Source organism: Megascapheus bottae, chromosome 2 (genome assembly GCF_031878675.1).
Source record: "Megascapheus bottae isolate mThoBot1 chromosome 2, mThoBot2.hap1, whole genome shotgun sequence".
Classification (NCBI taxonomy): Eukaryota; Metazoa; Chordata; class Mammalia; order Rodentia; family Geomyidae; genus Megascapheus; species Megascapheus bottae.
The window spans coordinates 31,794,143-31,808,012 of record NC_143510.1 but is presented as its reverse complement, the minus strand read 5'-3'; the positions used below and the strand labels follow the sequence as shown (position 1 = coordinate 31,808,012).

At 36.7% G+C, this 13,870-nt stretch overlaps 1 protein-coding gene across 4 annotated transcripts in view; it reads right to left on the bottom strand.

The window, feature by feature from the left end:
• Positions 1-13,870, bottom strand: part of Atxn7 (ataxin 7) — a 125,517-nt gene that overhangs the window by 85,442 nt on the left and 26,205 nt on the right. For all 4 annotated transcript variants that reach the window (XM_090323447.1, XM_090323454.1, XM_090323419.1 and 1 more), the window contains exon 3: positions 8,733-8,821. The gene's annotated coding sequence lies outside the window, so the exon portion shown is untranslated. The remainder of the gene's footprint in view (positions 1-8,732; positions 8,822-13,870) is intronic.

Here is a 13,870-nt window from a genome sequence, read left to right as displayed (position 1 = left end):
CTTGATTTCTTTTGTTTGTTTGTTTTACATGTGAAAATGTTTCACAATTCACTTACATGACATCCAGTCCATGGGGATTAATATAGAAATTTCCTTCTTTTTAATTCAAAGGTTTTGCTTGATATAAAGAAAACAGATGGGCCGGGAATTTGGCCTAGTGGTAGAGTGCTTGCCTAGCATGCACGAAGTCCCAGGTTCGATTCCTTGGTACCACATACATAGAAAAAGCCAGAAATGGTGCTGTGGCTCAAGTGGCAGAGGGCTGGCCTTGAGGAAAGCCCAAGGACAGTGCTTAGGCCCTGAGTGCAAGCCTAAAAAAAGAAAAGAAAACAGAAGAGCTAAAAATAAGAAAATATTAAGTATCTATTTAGCAGTATGATAGTTACTATAGGAAATGATTCATAGTAGCAGCTATCAGTTATTGAACACTTACAAGGTGCCATATGCTGTATGTACCTTACTGCATTATCTCAATATTCACAATTATATAAGGTAGAGCTTTTATTATTTACAACTGACAGATATGGAAAATGAGATTGGGTTCTAGAACCAGATTTGCTATTGCTCAGTTCAGGTAATAGCTCTTCCAGTTACAAGCCATGTAACCTTAGGCACATTACCTGACTTGCCAGTGCTTTAAAACAATCTGTAAAATACAGCGGTAAGTTCAATCTTCTAAGGAGTATAACAAATCATCCTTTGAAAACAATTTTTACACAAATATTTTACATATGATAATAAAATGTCTTACATCATCATAAACAATTCAGTTCAATCCTTCCCTGGACAGTTCACTACCAAATTAGAGAAAATGTAAAGACAATTCTCTTGGACTGAGAACACTGCAATTTCTTATACTCTTTCATGCCAATAAAAAGTCCTAACTCCTGGGCCCTGGAGTTTGGTCTAGTGATAGAGTGCTTGCCTAGCATGCATGAAGACCTGGGTTTGATTACTCAGTACCACATATACAGAAAAAGCCAGAAGTGGTGCGGTGGCTCAAGTGGTAGTGTACTAGTCTTGGGGAAAATCCAAGGACAGTGTTCAGGCTCTGAGTTCATGCCCTAGGATTGGAAAAAAAAAAAAAAAAGTCCTAACATTCTGGTAAGGAGAGTTTTTGGGGTTTTCATAAGAATTGGAAGAAATCACCAACAAAAGTCAAAAAAATGTCAAGCTGAAAATGTATTCCCGATATTCAAATTTTAACATTTTTAATGTGTTCTCCACACAAAGAATACTGCTTACAAAGAAGTGTACAAAGGAACTCAACTACTTAAATTTTTCCTACATGGCCATAGTAACGAACTTAGTAACATCATTCCTAGATATGTCATTATCCCTTCTCTAAAATACAACAAGAAAATGGCTAATAAAATTTACATTTACTGTAAAGTATTTTTTAACATAATAGCATATCTCCCATGATATTTTTCAATCCTTCTGATGCTATTTTATAGTTGTAGAGAATGTCAGTACATCTGCACCTATAAATGATATGTATTTTGTAGGGTTTGAATGATGGGGCTTCAGTTTATCTAGGAGCTCCTAGTATCTTACCACTTCTGAGGCACTTTACTAGGTACTGGAATGAACACAATCGTAATTTCACTAAGGACATAAGGAAACCTAAGAAGCAGGAAAAAATTTTAATTCATTAACATGTCATGCTAAATGCTGTCACCATAAGTTAGATTACATGTAGCTTGAGAAAAAGGTTGTCAGTAGTGAATCACTGACAAATTCTGAGCATTCATCTCTTCCAAGGATGTATTTAAAATATGGTCTTACTTCACCATCCAAATTTAGGACTGTTCCCAGTAAGTGCCAAGGGTAACAAGGTCTCTCTTTACAAAAAAAGATTCTTTGGACAGCAGATTCACATGTTCAAAGGCATCATAACACTTAATTTTTTTAAAATGGATCTTCTCAATTTTTTTCATATATTTTTTATTGTAATTAATAGAAGGGTTACATGATATTTGCCAGACAGATGGTGCATTAATTTTTAAATTCAGATTAATATAAAAAGCCTGAACCTGGGGCTGGGAGTTTGGCCTAGTGATAGAGTGCTTGCCTAGCATGCACGAAGACCCGGGTTTGATTCCTCGATACCACATGCAGAGAAAAAAAGCTGGAAGTGATGCTATGGCTCAAGTGGTAGAGCTCTAGCCTTGAGAAAAGTCCAAGGACAGTGCTCAGGCCCTGAGTTCAAGCCTCACAACTGGCCAAAAAAAAAAAAGCCTGAACTTCTTTTAACATGCAAGACCCCACATAAATCTTTTTCTTGAGGGAAAACCACTTGTCCAAATGTAATATTTAAATAATTTTGGAAACCAGTAACTATTGTATATTTATCTGTGTAAGTTGCACGAATGACAACAGAGATTCTCTATTATCAAACCCAAGGGACTGTAGTCATTTAAGTTAACAAGAAACGCACACTCAGTGAATTAGGAATGTGATGGCTTTGGTTTCTTTATTTCTTAAAATTGGCAGAACCTTTGGTCATATCCTCTCTAGCTCCTCTGACCACATCTGTCTTTCCTCCTTTATTGTCCAGAGAAGCATAATCTCTATTCTGCACAGGGTAACACAGGAAAACCTTCCTTACCTGGGCTCCCTCTAGTGAAATACCTTGCAGCCTGTCATAAATACATTAGTTTTCCAGTAGAGGGAGAATAGTGAAAGGAAAAAATGGAATTCATTAGCTCAATGGTAGGAGTTGATGACAAGTGCAAATTTAGAAATAATAAAGGTAATTAAAATAGTGGGGCCTAAAAATGATCAAGAATTGGCTTTTGAAGACTGTATGTTTACAGAATGTATTATTTGCTAACTAGTTCATAGCTTTGACCTTTGACTTTTCTTTTCAATCAGATGTATGTTTATAGTAGTATATGCATTATTATGGTTTGTACAGGAAATGTCCCACAGAGCTGTACATATTGAAGGCTTGGTCCCCAATGCTACAGGTCAAAAGTGATAGGATTATGAGGGCCCTAATCTTATCTCTGGATCATTCCATTGATGGATTTAGATCAGAATGGACTTTTTAGAGGTGACAGAAATCTAAAGTAAGGGCCTAATAGGAGGAAGTGGGTCCCTGACAGTGTGCCCTTGAAGCATTACCTAGTTCCTGCCCACACCTGGACCTGCAGCTTCTCTTATCATGTGTTCCTACCACAATAATGTTCTGCTTTTCCACAGGCCCAGAAACAATGGATCCAAATGGTAATGGATTAAAATGAAACCATGAGCCAAAATAAAGCCCCCACCCCAAGTTATTTTTCTCAGGTATTTTGCCATAGTGCCCAAAAGTTGACAAATAGTCACATATTCTATGATTTTGTTTGTATGAAGTATTCTGAAAAAGCCAATCTATGGAGACAGAAGACAGATTACTGATTTTGGGGGCAGGAGAGGGAACTAGGGAAGTGCTGAAGGAGAAAGGGGTCTTCCTTCCAGACACAAATTGAAAATATTTTGGATGCAGATATAGGTGATGGTGGTACAATAATGTAACATATTAAAAAGCCTTGAAATTGTACAGCTTAAATACCAAAAGCAAACCTATGCTATTTAAAATTATACCTACAAAGCTATTTTTCAGGCCATTATTAAAATACGGAATTTCACAAAAAAATTCCTACTATGTAAAGATTATAACAGTATCTACCCCAGCAAATTGCTGTGAAGTAAATGTGAGTTGCCATGCTTAGAATAATACCTGGAACAAAGTAACCATGCAGTTTTAGTTACGATCTTTAGTTACGTTTTTGTTTGTTTGTTTGTTTTGTTTTGTTTTTTTGCCAGTCCTGGGCTTGAGCTCAGGGCCTGAGCACTGTCCTTGGACTTTTCTCAAGGCTAGAGCTCTGCCACTTGAGTCACAGCACCATTTCTGGCTTTTTTTTTTCTATGTATGTGGCAGAGAGGAATTGAACCAGGATCTTCATGCATGCTAAGCAAGCACTCTACCAATAGGCCAAACTCCAGGCCCCAGTTTTAGTTACTTTTATATTTTATACTTCACTTTCTTTACAATAGAGGTACATGGCATTTTTCAACATTTTTTGTTTTTACAAATAAAAGTATTCAGTGGATAAGAGAGCAATATCAAAGAAAGAAATGTCAAAGATATAAAATTTGAGATATAAAAATTTAAAAGCAACATGCAAAAATACTATGCACATAATGTGTCCATTTTGGGATAAAGTAAAGTTAGCAAGTCTATGAATAGATAATAATCTACTTAATTTGCTACTTAAGATGAGTAGAAGGTGAAAGAGCTTTAATTCCCCAAATGTAAAGAGCTTGTATATGGTATGCAGATTTTAAACAATATACTTTTATAAGTGGGCACTGTAATCAAACTATTATATAAAAGAAGAAACTCAAAGGTAACTTTTAGGGTTTGGTAGATTGTCACAAAACAATTGAATAGTTGAATAGTAGTATCACAGACTGAAAATCAGAAGCCATTTCCTTTGCTTTAAAACTCAACTTTTACCTTATAGTCTCAAAGCAGCAATCGTTTCTTCTTTCTCATGGAATATAAGCTGCTATATTTGCAGCTATACAATTTGTTGTTCTAGCAGTCAACAGCTTTCCTTATCTGTTCCACCCTCACCATCCACCATTCCCCCTTTACAAAAATTCCACTTTAGCTAAACTAGCTACTTGCATCCAAGATACAAAATATAACTCTATGGAAGTTTTTCTGAATACCATTATTTTTTTTTCACTGAGTTAAAAGCTCACACAAAATAAAAATTCATCACTTTCACCATTTTAAAGTGAACAATATAATAACATATTAGAAATTCACAATATGGAACTAACTACTATAGTTCTACAGCATTCTCACCAGCCCAGAAGGAAAGCCCATATGCATAAGCAGTCATTCTCCAATATTCCTTTAAGAAATCACATGTGATCTTTGCCTTGTTGGGTTTGCCTATTCTGGGTATTTAATATTAATGGAACCATGTAATATATGTGTCTTTAGTATTGGTTCCTTTATTTCACATTATGTTTCAAAGGTTTATTCATGTTGGAGTTCATTCCTTTTATGGCTAACTAATATAGCAGTCTCCTCTTACCCCAAGTTTTGCTATCTATGGTTTCAATTACCGGTAATCAACTTTGGCTTAAAGTAAGTGGAAAATTTCAGAAAACACAGTATGTTTTACTTATTTATTTATTTTTCCTAGTTCTGGAGCTTGAACTCAGGGCCTGGGCTCTGTCCCTAAGCCTCTCTGTGCTCAAGGCTAGAACTCTACTACTTGAGCCACAGTGCCACTTCTGGCTTTTTCTGTTTATGTGGTACTGAGGAATCCAATCCAAGGCTTCATGCATGCTAGCAAGCATTCTACCACTAAGTCACATTCCCAGCCCTTAATATATGTTTTAAAATATACATTGTTCTGAATGGCCTGATGAAATTTCCCAACATTCTGCAACAGTGTGTCTAGAATAAGAATCATTCCATTCTCCAATGTATTTATGTTGTTGATACTACTTGCCCATTATTCATAGGTAAGTATTCTCAGTTACCAGACTGTCATGTGATGTTTAAGAAATCCTTTCATTATAGCCTAACACTATGCTACAAAGCAGCCAATTTTATTAACTTACATCAGCACAAGAATTGAGACAGTAATATAGTAAGCTATTCTGACAAAGAGGGAGTCAGCAATATTTACATAAGTCTTCCAGTATACTGTAATTGTTAGATTTTATTACTAATATCTTATTGCACCTGATTAATAAAAACATTAGGAAATGTATGCATGAATGGACAGAGGCAAGGTACTTACAAGGTTGGGAGTATCTGTCATTTCCTAAAATCTACTAGAATTTTTTTTTCCTTCTCTACTGGAGGTTGAACCCAGAGCTTTACACATCTTCAGCATGTTCTTTCCCACTGAGCAACAACTCCAGCCCTCCACTGATAACCCAATGGATATGTTATCTATCTGTCTGTCTGTCTGTCTATCTGTCTATCACATGTCATTCATCCATTCATCAGTTGATAGGTATTTGAGTCGTTGCCACTCTGTAGCAATTGGGAATAGAAGCATACCATTGTCTCTTATCTTTCTTTACCTCATGAGCTAACCAAAAACTAGTTTTCACTTGGGTGTTAGGTCAGTTTTCTCTTCCCCAGCTTTGCCTGACCGAAATCATTGTCTCTTATCTTTCTTTACCTCATGAGCTAACCAAAAACTAGTTTTCACTTGGGTGTTAGGTCAATTTTCTCTTCCCCAGTTTTGCCTGACCAAGAGCTCTCAACTTCCTCTGATTTTCTTTACAAATTCTATAACTGAAGTGAGAAACTACCAAGAGAGAGAGGAGACTTACTCTTTTACTGAGTTTCACTGGAACTGGGTACTTTCCTTAAATTAGTTCACATTGAAAACTTCATTGAATTATTCTTTATAGTTCACATTTCATTTCCCTTAAAATTTTTAGAAGTCTGACAACATTATCTCTTGTCTGGTTTATAGTCACAGCTTAACTCATTTCATAGTTCTTTAACTTTGTCCCTACAACTGATTTTAATGTAGCAACCACCAGATCAAGTCACTCCTCGGTGCAGAACTTTGCAGGGGTGATCCACTTCTATCAGAATAAAAGAAAAAGCCTATTCAAGTGGCCTTATAACTGGCATTGTTCCCTATTTGCCTTATCATTTTTTCCCAATTTCTCACTTAGAGATGGTTTCCTCTTTTCTCTTATTTGCACAGCTAGTACAGTCCACACTGGCTATTTGCTCACTTCCAGAGAGCATGAAAGAGAAATGGGTCAGTCTTTCATCCTTAATGCTCAAATCTCACCTGTCTGCGTTGAAAACTGCCATTTAAAAATTTAAGTTCTACTTCTTATGACTTCACCAATTCTTATCTTGATCTTTTATCTAACTAATTATAATTATGACATAATATATAACGTGATTACTTATATTTGCTCTCTTCTGTTTCTCTTAAAATGTGTAAGTCAGGTAACCATGGCTCATGTTTATGATTCTAAGATTTAATCACAAAAAGATGATTACAAATATATGGGTTGTGTGTGTGTATGTGTGTGTGTGTGAGAGAGAGAAAGAGAGGAAGAGAGAGAGAGAGAGAGAGAGAGATACCTAAGTCAATTTAGTCATTCCACAATATTTGTGTATACTAAATATATATAATTCTTATTTTTTAATATTTTAAAAGGAAAGTATAAAATCAAAAGCAGAATCTTTATCTCTTTGATTTACTGATTTGTCCTTAGTGAGTTCCTCACAATTCCATCCTGTCCCACCTTTTCTCTTTATTCTTGACCCTACTGAATTTTGAGTCTATGACTCTTCTTTATCCCTCCTTGCCAGTGTCATTTAATCTTTTCATCAGTATGGTATTAACAAAAGGTTAAGTTATAATTATTGTTCATGGAAATCCCCTATTCATTTTTTTTCTTACTGCCATAATCCCTGTATATACAGGAGATACTTAGTAATGAGTTCTGAACTAAAGAGCTACTTTGGCAATCTGTCAAATAAAGTTTCCTCTTGTACTGTCTTCCCAGTCTACTTTGGTCAGTGGCTTATCACCATTCAGGACAGCTCTGATTCTTGTTTTACACCACAATAAACACCTTCCACTGTGATGACTTTGGTAATCACTGAATGGTGCTTCTGTATTTCTGATTTTTCACCAGATCAGAATATTGGTTTGTTTGTGCCAGTCCTAGGCCTTGAACTCAGGGTTTATGCATTGGTCTTGAGCTTTTTGCTTAAGGCTAGTGCTCTATCAGTTAAGCTACAGTCTACTTGTAGTGTTTTGGTGTAGACCAGGAGAATTTTAAAGGCCTATTTTAAGGATGGAGGCTTTATAGCTGCTTAAACTGTTCTTTTAAATATCTGAACTGTTCTTTTAAATATCTAAAAGTATCACATTCTTCCTGAAGCCATGTCTTGGTTTGGTAATGATAAAAATGTTATCTTCATAGATCAACGCGAGTCTTGTACAACATGTTTCCATCTCTGCTGCAGTTGCTTAGAACCTGATTGAGACATCACATTTGTTGCCTAAGTATGATCAATTCCAGAAGCTGAAATTCCTTAAGTTTTCCTGTTTGGAATCTGTTCAGTTTTAGCCTTCAATGACTCATCTTAAATTGTATCTTGAATTTTAAGTCCTCAGAAGATGAATTAAAAAAAAAAATCAAACCTCTTCTAAGAACTCTTGCCTTTTTCCACACACTGTAAAACTATTCTCCCCCCTATAGGAAATGCACAGTGGCCAAGATGGCTGCAATTTTTAAAACAAAATGGCACTACTGATAAGTGCAGAACTGTCTGCAAGTCTCGGCAAAGGCACTGGCAACAGACATTATGCTTGAAGAACTTCCTGTTTCATAGTCTTGCCTAGGATCCCCCCTGATCTGAGTAGCTGGATTTACACTGTGAGGGGGAAGAAGAAATGAAGACCCAAGGGAGCTTCATTTGGAAGAAAACCATCAGACTTGTGGAAAGCATCTTAAGAACAAGTGGGTATGGAATGGAAGATGAGTGGTTATCTTGTTCTACAATCTGTAAGCTTTAATGAAAGTATGTGGAAGACAGTGTTATTGATCAGATTTTGTGTTGAGAAACAACATCTAAATATATCATACTCCAATCATTCATTGTCATGTTATATTAAGAAAATAATACTCAGGTTATGCTTAAACTCAAGATCTTACTTAGTTACCTTTGCTTTGGAGGGCAGGCCAAAATTCCTGATTGTTTTACCAGTGAATCTTCATTTGCTGCAATTGTGGAAGCTCTTTCTTCGTAATTCTGTTCAGATTAAAAGAATATTATAAGGCAATAGGATGAACCAGTGGATATAAAGTTAATCAGAAATGTATAATCTTATTAGTTACCAGATGGAAAAAAAATCACTACATGTGCCTTGAAATGTCAAATTGTTAAAATCCAAGGAACTATATCAATTTGACAACAAATGCAACTCATTCTTTTTACAATGAACTTAACTGGCTATATTTATAATAAACTAAGTACAAATGACTGCTTAATATGTACAAAGAGTCAACCTCCTGGGGCTTAAAATCATTGGGCATAATTTGCTACTAATGAGTTTTCACTTAATTTTAAAAACAGCTATTTGGAAGCCAGTTTCTATGAAAACTACCAGAATCACAGATTTAAAACACATGTGTGCACGTGTGCACACAGATACGCATACACACACACACACACACACACACACACACACACATAAGTTAGAAAGCTCCCTCAGTCCTTTATCACTCAGCAATAAAAGCAATACAAAACACTTTAATTGAAGCAAAAACTCAACCTATCTGCCTAAAGGCACAAAGCTAGGCACTACATTATCTTTGTAATTGCAGTATACACATTTCACACAGAATAGGGTACTATTTAATTTGGGGAGAAGCAATGAGGTCAAGGCAGAGGATAGGAGATTAACAAACCAGAGTAAGAAATTAAGCTGGTTTTCAAGTTAGATGACACTTTCATGGGGCAGATTTTGTCAAAGTACAAATCACAGGGCAGAATGATTTTCTTATGGAAAATTCACTACAAATACTCTCTCCTAAAATCTCCACTAGCCAGGTTGGAGTAGGAAAATTGTGTCACTCAACTTTTATTTATTTCTACATACTGTAAAATTCTAATGCAAGCATTTCTATGCTTGAGATCCTAAGATACTAATGAAATATCTCCGACAGTTACTTATTGAACACTCACATCATGTTTTTCATACATGCATCCATTAGTACTTTTGCTGACTTTTAGGTTATTCTTGGATCATATACGTTTTTCTGTTTTGAAAAAGTTTCATTTTTATTTTCCCACAAAAGGCTACTCAGTAATGCCTAAAACCATTCCTAAATCTTAGGAAGCCAGATGTTTCTCTTCTCCAGATTTCTAATTCTTTGCCAGTCTGTATCATTTAAAATTTTCAGATTTCCATTTCAGTGCTCCTTTTCTGTCTAACTTAACATGCCTGTCTTGAACCAAATTTAATTTTTGCGTGCTTGACATTTTATAGTTATGCAAAAATCACTCAAAGTAAACTACAAATTACTGTGAGAGACAGTTGACACAGACATGGTGTTTGACGTAACCATTCACCTCCCTGATGCAGATTCCTTTAGAGTAGCCACAACAGAGTCATCAGATTAGATCTTATATTGATTTCACTAAATCAAGCCATTTTTTCAATTTTCCATTAGGAGCTTCAAGCTCTTTCTTCAAATATTCCTAGAAAGTTACTAGCTTTTGGATGCTATACAATCTTTCTCAGTTAGTTTTAGCTTTAAAATAATTCACCAGTAACTATCCTGTATACTTTTTAAAATGCTTTACAGGAAATCACTGGGGAAAATAGTAGTGGCATTTATTAACAATAAGCATTTAAAAATAGTAATTTCTGGGGCCAAGAGTATGGCCTAGTGATAGAATGCTTGCCTAACATGCATAAAGCCCTGGGTTTGATTTCTCAATACCACATACACAGAAAAAGGCAGAAGTGGTGCTGTGGCTCAAGTGGCAGAACATTACCCTTGAACAAAAGTGCTCAAGGACAGTTCCTAGGTCCTGAGTTCAATCCCCAATACCAACAAAAAAGAAAAAAAAATACTATTCTAAAGATGATAGTAACAGTAGACGAGAATAGTAACAAAGGATATAACTTAACTGAAAGTCCTGAGAAATACAGGTTCAGCTTTATTCTGCTTTGATTTTAAGGGGTAGAGGAGAGAGAAGAATATATTGTGGAATAGGAATCAGTTTAGAAACATCTCCCATCACTCACTCACTTTAAACATAGAAAAACCCACACATATACAGGTAGTGCTACATTGACTTTTACAAAGAAAATGGTTTGTCTAGAAGTAACAATTCCATGTACTTCTAAGAATCTGCATCATCTCTTGTTATATAATAGTACAACTTACTCAAAATTAAGCAAAAACCTACTAAAGAGGAAGGAAAAGCATGATAAGCCAAACCAGTCTTGGTTTGCAATTTAACAGTAAAAAGCTTTTCTTAAATTTTAACTTGTAAACTACAATCAAATTTTAATATGACACTGGCACTCTAGGTGCTTTTGGAGGCCTGGAGAGGAAAAGACCATGACAGGTGGGCCTCCAGGGAGCATGACTCAGTTTGACTTGACCCTCCCTATCTTGTGAGTCAGAGCTGGGGACAAACCTGAAACCTTGAAGGCTGATTCCAAATTCTGGCCATGAAAAAGTCTGAAGGCAAGACAGGTTTACCTATGCTGATTTATATATCCAGTACTCATATATTCAGTATATGCTCCTTGTCATGTACAATGCTTGACATTGGAGCTGCAGCACATTCAGTAGCATAGTGGCTGAGCTACCTAACTGCCAGAACTGCATATTCTTTCCACCCTTTCAAACTTACTGCATACAATTAACTGGCTTTGTCTTCAATACTCATTAAAAAAGAATATAGAACTTGGTTGCCAATCTAAAACTAAGGAAGCATTGCCCAATCTCAAATTCCCAGTTTCTCTTAGAAAGTCCAAAAATCTGGCCATACGATCAGCTCTCCTGCAAGGAGACAGAGGCTGATGCAGTGCCTTTTGTCACTGAGCAGTACCTTCCAAAGTACCCAGCTGGCTGCATCACTTACTTTCCTTCCCCTGACATATTTAATGAAATCCTCTTCTCTGCATAACCCTTTTTCAATGGACCAACTGAATATCCCCCTCTTCTAAGGTCAGTCAGAAGCTGCCACTAATAAGGACTGCTCTCAAGTCACTTCCATGAGCATTAAGTGGCTAATAACACACCAATGTTTGGCTTTGGCCTACACAGATTATAAGAAAGAGTTTCTTCAACTCTGGCCTGGATTTCAGAGATACATTTCATTTCCTACAGTCTGTTCTAAGGTTTTCCCAACACTTCATGTAACCCCTCACATGGAGTTTAACTTGCTGTTAAAGGAGCTTTACTTTCTGACAGCATCAACATAGCTATACTATATTAAGTCCCTGAGTTTTCAAAATAGGTTCACAACAGCTGTCCCTTATACCTTTATCATTTCATATGCACAGATTTTTCCATCTCAAGCTCATCTAGAATAATGCTATTTCTCGCAGGATTCAGTGGTTAAAAGGCTCTCTCTTCCTTTCAGCTGAGGGAGGGTCAACAAGACATTTTATCCATCAGTTTTTGTTACAGTGCCCTATTTCACCATAAGCCTAAATGAAGACTAAAAATATAGGGAGGTTCCCAGTATTTCTACAATTTGTCACTTATAAAACCTGATCAAATCAGATTACAAAGTTCAGGTTGGTGGTATAGCTCAAGTGGTAGAATGTCTGCAAGCATGAGGTCCTAAGTTCAATCCCGAGTATTGCAAGGAGGGGGGAAGCAAGCAAGGGGGGGGGAGGGAAGAAGGAAGGAAGGAAGGAAGGAAGGAAGGAAGGAAGGAAGGAAGGAAGGAAGGAAGGAAGGAAAAGAAGGAAGGAAGGAAAAGAAGGAAAGAAGGAAAACAGGAAAGATAAAGAAGCACTGATAGTTCATGCTTATAATCCTAGCTACTCATGAAACTGAGACCTGAAGACTGTGTCTTAAAACCAGTCCAGGAAAGAAAGTATGTGCAACTCTTAACGCCAATTAAGCATCAAAAGGCCAGAATTACAGCTGTGGTTAAAGTAGTAGAGTGCTAACCTTAAATGAAATCACTAAGAAACCCAGGCCCTGAGTTCAAGCCTCAGTGCTTGCACAAGAAAAACAAATTACAAAGTCAACTTACAAAAATGTACAAGAAAATAGTAACAGTACATCTCCAGTACTAACACTTTGCATATATCCACAGATAGAGGGGAGTAAGGAATTCTTTTTTTAAAAATAATGATAAAATTCAGTTATTTGCATTTATTTTATGATAGATTTACTTTCATGCCATAAGTTTTTGTTTCTTCAAGTTTCTCTTGGGATACCTTTTTCTTCTGTGCAACTTCCTCTTCTGGTTTAGGAACAATTTGTTCCTTTTTCAGTAAGGATCATCTCAATGTGGCACGGGGAGCTCATGTATGGGTTACCACGGGCTCTGTAAGTTCATCAGCGCATCTTGGGTGCTTTGTTCACCCAAGTGTTCAATGACCAGGGAGTTTACATCTAAACCCTTCAGTTCAAACACTACTCTCTGTGTTCTTAAGCATGTGCAGCAGAAACTCAGCACTCTTTTTGGCCAATGACCCTGTGTCCAACCCCACTCTGGCCTGGGCACACCTGCCAACTCCACCACTCTAACACCTAAATGGCACACACTGCTCCTTTAAAGTTGTGTCTTTCAGATACTTTGTAGCTTTTCAGATACACATACCCTTGAGGGCCTGGGATGTTTCTCTGGTGTTCTTAAAGTGAACACGAAGATTTGAATCTCTTGACTTGAATGATTTTGTGGGGTTTTCTGGGTCTAGAGAATGGTCACAGATCACCTCGGGCTGCTTATAGGAAGAGGGGAGATAGGAATTCTTACCATACTCCTTTAACAACAAAGTAAGGCAGGTACAGAGAAGTACAAGAAAAACCAGTCACATACTAGAGGCAAGTTTAAAACGATCCTACTTCTGTTCATCAACATGGTCTGTGCCTACCACTAAAAAAAACTACTAGGATTCATTTCCAGGTTAGGTCCCCAAAATCTCTGGGACTTCATCCCAGTATCTCCCATCCTCTCTTCTGTTAAAATGGACAAGACTCAGGCACCTAAGTAGGTGAGCTGAGCCACACAATTCACTTTTGAAAACTGAGAGGAACAAGAGGCTCCTTGCCTATCAACACAGAGCTTGAACAAGAAGCAAATATGTATTTCTTT